The following is a 10684-nucleotide window of genomic DNA, read 5'->3' on the forward strand; positions in this document are numbered from 1 at the left end:
TGACATCGCTGAAGTCAAGGATCGGTAGGATAGTCCATTTTACGAGGGTATGTTTGGCAGCATGAGTGAGGGAAGGCTTTGTTGCAAAATTGGAAGCCGATTCTAGATTTAATTTAGGATTGGAGATGCTTAATATGAGTCTGGAACGTGAGTTTACAGTCTAGACAGACAACTAGGTACTTATAGTTGTCCACATATTCTAAGTCAGAACCGTCCAGAGTAGTGATGCTGGGCGGGTGCGGGCAGCGATTGGTTGAAGAGCATGCATTTAGTTTTACTAGTGTTTAAGAGCATTTGGAGGCCACGAAAGGACTGTTGTATGGCATTGACGCTCGTTTGGAGGTTGATTAACACAGTGTCCAAAGAAGGGCCAGATGTACAGTATACAGAATTGTGTCGTCTGCATAGAGGTGGATCAAAGAATCACCCGCAGCAAGTGCAACATTGATATATACAGAGAAAAGAGTCGGCCCGAGAATTGAATCCTGTGGCACCCCCATAGAGACTGCCAGAGGTCCGGACAACAGGCCCTCCGATTTGACACACTGAACTCTGTCTGAGAAGTAGTTTGTGAACTAGGCGAGGCAGTCATTAGAGAAACCAAGGCTGTTAAGTCTGCCGATAAGAATACGGTGATTGACAGAGTCGAAAGCCTTGGCCAGGTCGATGAAGACGGCTGCACAGTCTTTTATCGATGGTGGTTATGATATCGTTTAGGACCTTGAGCGTGGCTGAGGTGCACTCTTGACCAGCTCGGAAACCAGATTGCATAGTGGAGAAGGTACGGTGGGAATCGAAATGGTCGGTGATCTGTTTGTTCACTTGACATTCGAAGACTTTAGAAAGGCAGGGCAGGATGGATATAGGTGTGTAACAGTTTGGGTCTAGAGTGTCTCCCACGTTGAAGAGGGGCATGACCGCGGCCGCTTTTCAATCTTTAGGAATCTCAGACGATACGAAAGAGAGGTTGAACAGACTAGTAATAGGGGTTGCGACAATGGCGGCGGATAATTTTAGGAAGAGAGGGTCCAGATTGTCTAGCCCAGCTGATTTGTATGGATCCAGATTTTGCAGCTCTTTCAGGACATCATCTGTCTGGATTTGGGTGAAGGAGAAGGGGGAGGCTTGGGCCAGTTGCTGCGGGGGGTGCAAAGCTGTTCGCCGGGTTTGAGGTAGCCAGGTGGAAAGAGTGGCCAGCCATAGAGAAATGCTTATTAAAATTCTCGATTATCATGGATTTATCGGTGGTGACAGTGTTTCCTAGCCTCAGCGCAGTGGGCAGCTGAGAGGAGGTGCTGTGTACACTGACTGTGTATATTGGTTCCTGACTTCCCTGAAAAGTTGCATATCGCAGGGACAATTCGAAGCTAGTGCAGTGCGCCACAGGATGTTTTTGTGCAGGTTAAGAGCAGTCAACTCTGGAGTGAACCAAGGGCTATATCTGTTCTTAGTTCTACATTTTTTTAAAGGGTACACTTATTTAAGATGGTGAGGAAGTTGTGTGATGAAATGACGTACAAAAATATATTTGAGCTGTTTTTAAAGGAAATGCAACAATACAACTTTTCCAAATGAAAAAAAAAGAAAATTTCCTGAACTAATTTTGGGTGCTGGTACTGATTATATTTAGGCGCAGGAGCTCCACAGTAGTTTTGAGATAACATTCTATAAGAGCAGGGGTGTCAAAGTCAAATGGACGGAGGGCCAAATAAAAACTTTAGCTACAAGCCGAGGGCCGGACTGTTCGAATGTTCATTGAAAAATGTTTAAATGACGCATATAGTCTAGTGAACCTAATTGAACCTACTGAAAACCTAACAAATATATTCCAATATGATCAGATAAATAAAGCAATATTTTCTTATGGCTCTGTCAGTAATCTTTAATTTTCAACAGACACAAAAGACAAATTTCCTTTATATAAAAATCCCCATAACATGAACATTAAATGAAAGAAACCGGTATTCAAGGCACCATCAGTAGCCTATATTTTCTATTTTAGCAAAAGTGGGCTAAATTTACTTCAAAGAAAAAAACAATAATAGCAATTTTCTATCATCCACTCAACTGAAATATTTTTAAAATATAATTGGATTGAAATACAATAAAATAAAGTGCAAAAATCTATTAATCAAAAACAACACTTTGTTTAAGGAGAAGTAACATGCAGTGAAAACAAATATTAAACTTTAACTTTTAAACTTGAACTGAGTAAAAACTCTAAATATGTGATTGCACAGTAATGTTCACTTGTTTGAGGTTGAGGGTGATACTTGGTGGTGTCCCATCTTTTCCACAAGTTCATCAATGTTCGGGGTAAGGCTCTGAGCTGAGGAAATCCTCAGAATTGAGTGGAGGTGTTCAGCAGTAAGTCGACTTCTGTGTGATGTTTTGTTCAAGTTCATCAAAGAAAACAGTTGTTCACACAGGTATGTGCTGCCAAACATAGACAACGTTTGAGCAGCCTGGATGCGCAGCTGGGGCATTGTGTCGGGAGGAAACGGGCGAACTCCGCAGCACCCACTGCCGCATATTTTGCCCTCAGTGCATCATTGCATTGGAGGTCAATCAACTCCATTTGGAGGTTTGGTGGTGAGCTTTCCACGTCAACAGCAAATGGGTTACCGAGCAGTTCCAACCTGCTTTTTTGTGCTTCAAAGTCAGCAAATCGGCGTCGAAAGTCAGCGGCAAGCATACCTATTTTATCAGCCAACTGTGCGCTCGGGAACGCACTGGTAGAGAGCTTCTCTTTCATGGTCTGGCAGCTGGGAAAGTGGCTCAAATTTTCTTTCCGCATCTGCGTCTCCCACAGAGTCAGTTTGGTTTTAAATGCCTTCACTGTACTGTACATATCAGAGATGACACGATCCCGACCCTGCAGCTGCAAGTTCATTGCATTCAGATGACTCGTAATGTCACACAGAAAAGCCATTTCACACAGAAACATTTCGTCTCGGAGTTGTGTTGTGTCTTTCCCTTTGCTGTCCAAGAACAGACAAATCTCCTCACGAAGCTCGAAACATCTTTGAAGCACCTTTCCCTGGCTTAGCCATCGCACCTCTGTGTGATAAGGCAAATCACCATGCTCCGTTTCTAACTCCGTCAGAAATGCCTTGAACTGGCGGTGATTCAAACCTTTGGCTCTGATAAAGTTAACTGTGCGCGTGATGATGCTCATTACATGCTCCATTTTCAAGGCTTTACCGCACAACGCTTCCTGGTGTATGATACAATGATAAGCTGTCAGCTCACCTGTCGCGTTTTCCTCTTGCATCTTTTCCCGTATCTTCGCCACCAGTCCGCTCCTGTGTCCACACATCGCAGGTGCTCCGTCGGTTGTCAAACCCACAAGTTTTTCCCAAGGCAGCTCCATCTCATTTACACATCTTGACACCTCTTCATACAAATCATGCCCCGTAGTTGTGCCATGCATAGGACGTAAAGCCAAAAACTCCTCTGTCACGCTTAGGCTGGAGTCCACTCCGCGGATGAAAATTGACAACTGGGCAATGTCAGAAATGTCGGTGCTCTCATCCACAGCCAAGGAATATGCAATGAAATCTTTTCCCTTTTTCACAAGCTGCTCTTTTAGATTGATGGACAACTGGTCTACTCTCTCGGCAATGGTGTTTCTGCTCAGACTCACATTTAAAAAGAGTTGCCTTTTTCTGGGCAAACTTCGTCACAAACTTTAATCATGCAGTTTTTGATGAAATCCCCCTCCGTAAATGGCCGGGCTGATTTAGCGATCTCTTCTGCCAAAATAAAACTGGCCTTGACAGCAGCCTGGCCTTGTGATTTGGCTTTTTTGAACAGAGCCTGTCGAGATTTGAGGCCTCGTTTTAATTCCTCTGCCTTTTGTAGCCTTTGTTCCATGTCCATATTCTTGTTTTTGTCCGCGTGTTTCGTTTCATAATGTCGTCTCAGATTATACTCTTTCAGTACCGCCACACTTTCTCCACACAGAAGACACACAGGTTTTCCAGCTACCTCCGTGAACAAATACTCCGACTCCCACCTTGTTTGAAACCCCGGTTCTCAGTGTCCACCTTCCGTTTTGCCATTTTTGATGGGTATCTGAAAGTTAATTTTACTGTGATGCTGACAACTGCTGTGCCAATAAATATTGAAATGAAGCAGCCTACTGCTCGGTGCGTCACCGTTGCATTGTGGGAAATGTAGTATTGGTGCGTGTAAAAGATCTGCGGGCTGCCGGCTTGCTGCGGTCTGCGGGCCGGTTCTAATAATAAATCAAGATCATCCCAGGGGCCGTAAAAAACCTTCTCGCGGGCCGGATGTGGCCCGCGGGCCTTGACTCTGACATATGTGTATAAGAGGAACAGGAGCTCAATCAGTAGAACATTTGAGGTGTTGGTACTTGGCTCCGGTGATCTCCTGTCTAAGTCAAGCACTCGATATCACAAAGGTCAACATACAGCCTAGACCTAACATAAAAGACCAGACTACCCTGAAATAAAAGGAAATCAAACAGACTAACTCAATTGAAGCAGTTCTTTGGGCATTGTAAAATGTACAACACCTAGGCTAAATTGCAAAGCCAGGCATTATTGACATGTCCATCCCGTGGTTTAGAAGATGGCAGTGCGTGCTCGGGGAGTTGGCCCGGGTTCTTGCATGTGGGCTACAAATGGACAATTTTGGGATGGATCATTAAATCATAATGAATCATATGGATGGACCAGCCATTTTTTATTAATAAATTAAAAACTTTTGTCAGTCACTAATTGGCAGAAAGTAGACCCTAATTATTCAGAGTAGTATACTCAACTCCATGATATATGCACCTTAATAGAGTTGAGTTGCAGTGAGTCTGGGTAACTCCCTCCAACTACATCCAGTTCGCCATCTGTAGATACTTGCAAAAAAAAGCATTTCATGCTTCCCTTGTGCTTATGTTTGTGCTGTGTAATGCAAGATTTTCTTTGTGTGCTGAAATCTGAAGTTTTTGATAAAAAAATAGCTTTTTACGTGACTCCTGCCAAGGTAGTCATTGTTTGTTAACAGAGGAGCAGCCCATAATTGCACAGCAGATATTTTAGTATGGGCAGGGGATGCATAGAATATATTTTTTATATAAAAAATGATGTATTCCAAATCCAAGTGACAACTCTATAACAATCAGGACAAGCACAAGTACACAGAAGGCCCTAAGCGTGTATGAATGGATATTTATAAAAGTATTGAATGGTAGTGCACGCTTGAAGTCGTAACTTCCTACTCCATTGTAAAACAGTAGATTACAAGGAGCAGTTTGACAGACGTCACTCAAAGTGACATTTTTTTATTTTTTTATTTCAGCACCCAAAGAAAAGCCACTATTTACACAGGACAAACATAGATAGAAGGAAAGCATTAAAGAATGTACATTCTTACAAGTATCGACTTATAAAGTAACTCATGTTACGGCAGCGTAGCCTAGTGGTTAGAGCGTTGGACTAGTAACTGGAAGGTTGCGAGTTCAAACCCCTGAGCTGACAAGGTACAAATCTGTCGTTCTGCCCCTGAACAGGCAGTTAACCCACTGTTCCCAGGCCGTCATTGAAAATAAGAATGTGTTCTTAACTGACTTGCCTTAACTGACCACTAAATAAAGGTCAAATAAAATAAAAATGTAGTGGCATTACACTCTTCTGGGTGCATTGCACTAGAAACCTATATGGAAGGTATCCATTATTACAGGGATCTAAACTAGAGCTAGGTCTACAGTATTAAATCAATAAGTAATCATTGAAAGGGTATTGCATTTAGCTGGTCAGTTATTTACAGATAATTGTTCTGATGATATGTCATGGTTTAACTTCAGTTTGTTACAGCCCAACATTTTTGGTCAACAGACCTATACAATCATGTTAGGGCCAGGGGTCTTTGAAATACTTAATCCAATTACATGATGCTTCTTCAATCATCTCCTAAGGCAACAGAGAGACCGTCTCAGTATGAATGCGCTTATTGAGGGCAGAAAATAAGCTCACGGTAGAAAATTGTTCCTCGGCAGTGAGGGCTGGTAAGGCCCCCAAAGGAGGAGCCAGCTGAGGACACAGGGACTGGAGACATCAGGGTCGCAGCAGCAGAGCTTGACGACGTTCTAAAGACTGGATACTTTGGTGGCTGGACCAAGGAAGCAGCAACAGGCGGCGAACTCAGGCAGAGGGACCGGGTGAAGGCCTCAGATCCGGAGACCAGGCCACAGCAGGGCAACCAGACAAAGGCCCTGGATCACGAGGCCAGGCCGCAGCAGGAGGGCAGAGCTGGGCCCCCACAGCAACGACAGGAGAGTGCTCCAAGATTGGAGTTGAGGTTGGCTGGATCGCCACAGAAAGGACGGGCGGTGATCTCAGAACAGCAGATGGCACGATCCCCACACCAGCGACAGGAGAGGGCCCCGGGACAGGACATGGCTGCACATTTGAAACTGGACCCCTGGTCCAGGAGAAACTGATTGAGTGCCCAGATGTTAGTGACTTGGGGCCTGACAGAGCTAGTGACGTGGGGCCTGGCTGGTCTACAGACTGTGATCTAGGGGATGTTACACATACCAGGACAGAAAGCTCTGTGCCTATTGGGATAGGAAACGTGGGCCTAGCATAGCAGGAAACTGTGAAACCACTAGATCAGGGAACTGAGGGCTAAGATGCTCTGGACCTACTGGATCTATAGGGGCTATAGACTGAAGACCTAGTAGGGCAATTACGACAGGACACTGAACACCTCCGAGAGGAGGGTCCCCCACGTGGACGTCAGGAGGGTCCCCACAGAGACGTCATGCGGGTCCCCCACAGTGACGTCAGGCGGGTCCCCCACCACTAGGACGTCAGGAGGGTCTCCCAAGGCTGGAGCTTGCGGGAAGTTCAGAGGGGCTAGCATGAACCCCAAGCCTTAGACAGGCAGGTCCCACCAAGCAGGGGCTGACAGGGCCTGGACAGCAGACATGGATTTAGACACTGCAGCAGAGACTGGAAGGGACTCCCAGAGAGGAGCTTGGAGACGTCTTTGAACAGGAGCAGGCTGGACGTCAAAGGTAGGACTAGACAGATCCCACCATCCTAGGTCCAAAGAGGTCTGAGTGATGAGCTGGACTTTGCATGTACAACTGCTACAGGCAGAGCCCCCCACATTATGGACAAACTGACATTCTGAGGTGTCGGCTGGTGTAGGAGTAGGGTGCTCTCTCAGGGTGAGCTCTGGTAGCTCTTCCGTCCCTGTTGAAAGCTGTAGGACCACTGTGAGGGACACTAGAGCAGGTGTCCACTTGAGCACAGCGGTAGGGTTCTCCCCCAGGGTGAGCTCTGTTAGCTCCTCTTGGAAGTTAATCTGGTTGTGGGTGTGGTTTGGCTCGTGAAGTCATGAGCTGTTCCATTATATGCTCAATCTCCTTTAGCTCCTGCTTGGCCTCAATTAGCACCTCGGACCTCTCCCTGACAGCATGCAACAGTAAGAATATTTTAAGATAATACACAATGCAGAGTACAGTCAATAGGGAATTAACAATCAATGGAAATAGTTGGTTTTCAGTTCAACATCTGTTTAGAATCTGTAGGAATGTCAGGCCCAATTTTACTGCAAGGAATTCTAATTGGTCAACCACAGACTAGGGTTGGGGGTTATAAATTACATCCTGTCCCTTTGTTCTGTGGAGAAAAACTGAGGACAGGGAAGAATGAACATCTACTTCTCAGCATAACATTTATGATTTGTCCTTATTTTAACCTAAAGCATTTGATAAAGACATGTACATGTATAGTACAATATTATGGTGAATGGGAATGAGAGGGCTACTTATACCGTGTTGGAAAGGGAGCACAGCAGTGATTGGAAGAGGGTATGAGGCATGAGTTGAGGTGTTCAGAGGCTTGACCAGTGCAGGACAGGATTTGACTGGGAAGACAAAAAACACACTACACAGTTAGACAAAAGAGCTAAGAATGAGTTAGTCCAAGCAAGGAGTAAAATCATTGATGTGTAATAATGTGATTGTTTTTGTGTATGTGATTGACATAAAATTGATAAGGGTACTCACAGTGCTTGGAGAGGAAACATTCAATGTGCCAGTGGATGAGGGGGCACATGAGACGTGGCTTCAGTTCATGTCAGGAGAGAGTTGACAATAGTAGTGGAGTGGAGTGGTCATCACCTCTTAATCAGGGAACAGGAGGGGGCTTAGCTGTAAATACAAATAGCAGATACATTCCATTACAGCTGAGCCATCGTAGGTTTGGACAATGTGTTTCTCTATGAAGGTTAACTCAAGACAACTCAAAATTCATAAAGTCAAACACAGACTGCGTATCTTGCCCACTTGACACATCAAAGTAGCCCAAGAAACGTTACCTGACAATAACTAACAACTGCAAGTAGCCTGATGGCACCATAGGTCCGAGAGCGGTGGGGCAATTTTTACCCCCTGGGGCCTGGAGTTGTTCCTGTTAACCTAACTAGGAGAACTCTGCACCCTATGAGGTATGACAGTGAAATGTTTTATATGGGCTATGATGGGACCAGTTTTTCCTAGTCAGGTAACATGGTTTTAAGAAAACCCCTGGCCCTGGGGGGATGAAACCCCTGTCAAACTGCAACTACCTTATATTTGTTCATATAAATTATATTTAGACTAGATTAAGAGGGGGATTTCCTCTACCCAGACACATAGACAACAACCGATAGACAATATAATTCACATGGCTGAGCTTTGTTTATGCATGTTTGCATCATGCAGACCTATGCAACGGTAGACCTTATAAAATATTTACTCACGTCTGTCATCACTATTATGTTGATTGATTAATTCCAGTTAATAATATTGGATTAAAAACATATAGGCAGCCTAGCCAGCCCAATTTTGAATATAAACTAAATTTGATCACATTCACATTTTCTCCTGACACACAAATGGACTATAAATACATTACGTTACCAATTAGTTTACCCTGACCAGATGGACACGCAGAGGTTGACCCTCACTTTTAATTCGCACCTTTTCCGTGTTCTTCAACAAAAAGTTTCCAACATTTTCTTGTGTTGGCCATTCTACTATTCTGGCGGAGAAAACTGCACACGTGCTGGTAGCTAATGAAGGAAAATTGAAATAAATTGCGCTAACTGGACACAAAAATAAAGTTCTAAAACCAAGAAAACAATTTATAATATACCTCTTCCATCTCCTGTATTTTAAAAAAACGAATTTGAATTGAATAATATCCCAAAAATTCTCACCTATCACTATTCACTCTTAATCTCTATCCAACAATGTCACCAAGATTCTCAACACATAGAACCCCCATAATACTCTGTGGCACAATCCCAATACAACACACTAGGTTCATTCTCTGATCCTAATTTTATGATTGGATGGACAACATGTCAGTTAATACTGCAAACGCTTTGATTGATTGGAGGACGTCCTCCTGAAGTTGTCATAATTACCATGTATGTCTATGGAAGGGGGTGAGGCCTACGAGCCTCCTAGGTTTTGTACTGAAGTCAATGTAGCCAGAGGAGGATGGAAGCTAGCTGTCCTCCGGCTACACCATGGTGCTACCCCAGACAGTGCTTTTGAAGGCAGTGTATACCTTCACTGCAAAACAATGTATTTCAATCAATTATTTGGTGAAATATAAATATTTCGTCCTCACCAGGGTCTTGACCTGACTGCAGTTCAGCATCTTAACGGATTTCAATGGAAAAATGCTCACCTTCAATGGCCACTGACACACTGAAGAAGTGTGCTCTTCATGGATGAATCCTGGTTTCAACTGTACTGGGCAGATGGTAGATGTTGTGAACAGAGTGCCCTATGGGGGGGTTATGGTATGAGCATGCATGAGCTACGGACAACGAACACAATTGCATTTTATTGATGGCAATTTGAATGCACAGCGATACCGTGACGAGATCCTGAGGCCCACTGTCGTGCAATTCATCCACTACCATCACCTCATGTTTCAGCATGATAATACACGGCCCCATGTCGCAAGAATCTGTACACAAGATCTGTAAACTGAAAATGTCCCAGTTCTACAATGGCCTGCATACTCACCAGACATGTCACTTGTTGAGCATGTTTGGGATGCTCTGGATCTACGTGTATGACAGCGGGTTCCATTTCCCACGAAGTTCACACAGCCATTGAAGGGACAACATTCCACAGGCCACAACCAACAGCCTGATCAAATCTATGCGAAGGAGACGTGTCGCACTGCATGAGGCAAATAGTGGTCACACTATTTGTAAAATCTTTGAAATTGTTGGAAGTTTGTGTTTATATTTTTGTAGTCTTACTGCTGTAAGAACATTCAAAGATAAATATACAACGCAGAGAACTAGAGATCAAGAGAACTAAATATCAATAGAACTAGTTGTTTTTCTCTAATAGAGAACTAGAGATCAATGGAAGTAGTTGTTTTTTAGTTCAACATCTGTTTAGAATCTGTGTAGGGGTTCTAATTTGACCTCATAGCTATGTGTGGCAAGTTCTTATTGGTCCAAACTATCTATACATTGAAGCCTGAAACGGGATACTTTTTATTTGGCCATTGGCCCAATTTTACTGCAATGAATTCTAATTGGTCAACCACATGCTAGGTTTTGGTATAAACGTTGTTCAGTGGAGAAAAAAATGAAAACAGGAAAGAATCAACATTGACCAACAACTATTATTTGTTCTCTT

The sequence above is a fragment of the Oncorhynchus keta genome, chromosome 28, assembly GCF_023373465.1.
Source record: "Oncorhynchus keta strain PuntledgeMale-10-30-2019 chromosome 28, Oket_V2, whole genome shotgun sequence".
In the NCBI taxonomy this organism is placed as follows: domain Eukaryota; kingdom Metazoa; phylum Chordata; class Actinopteri; order Salmoniformes; family Salmonidae; genus Oncorhynchus; species Oncorhynchus keta.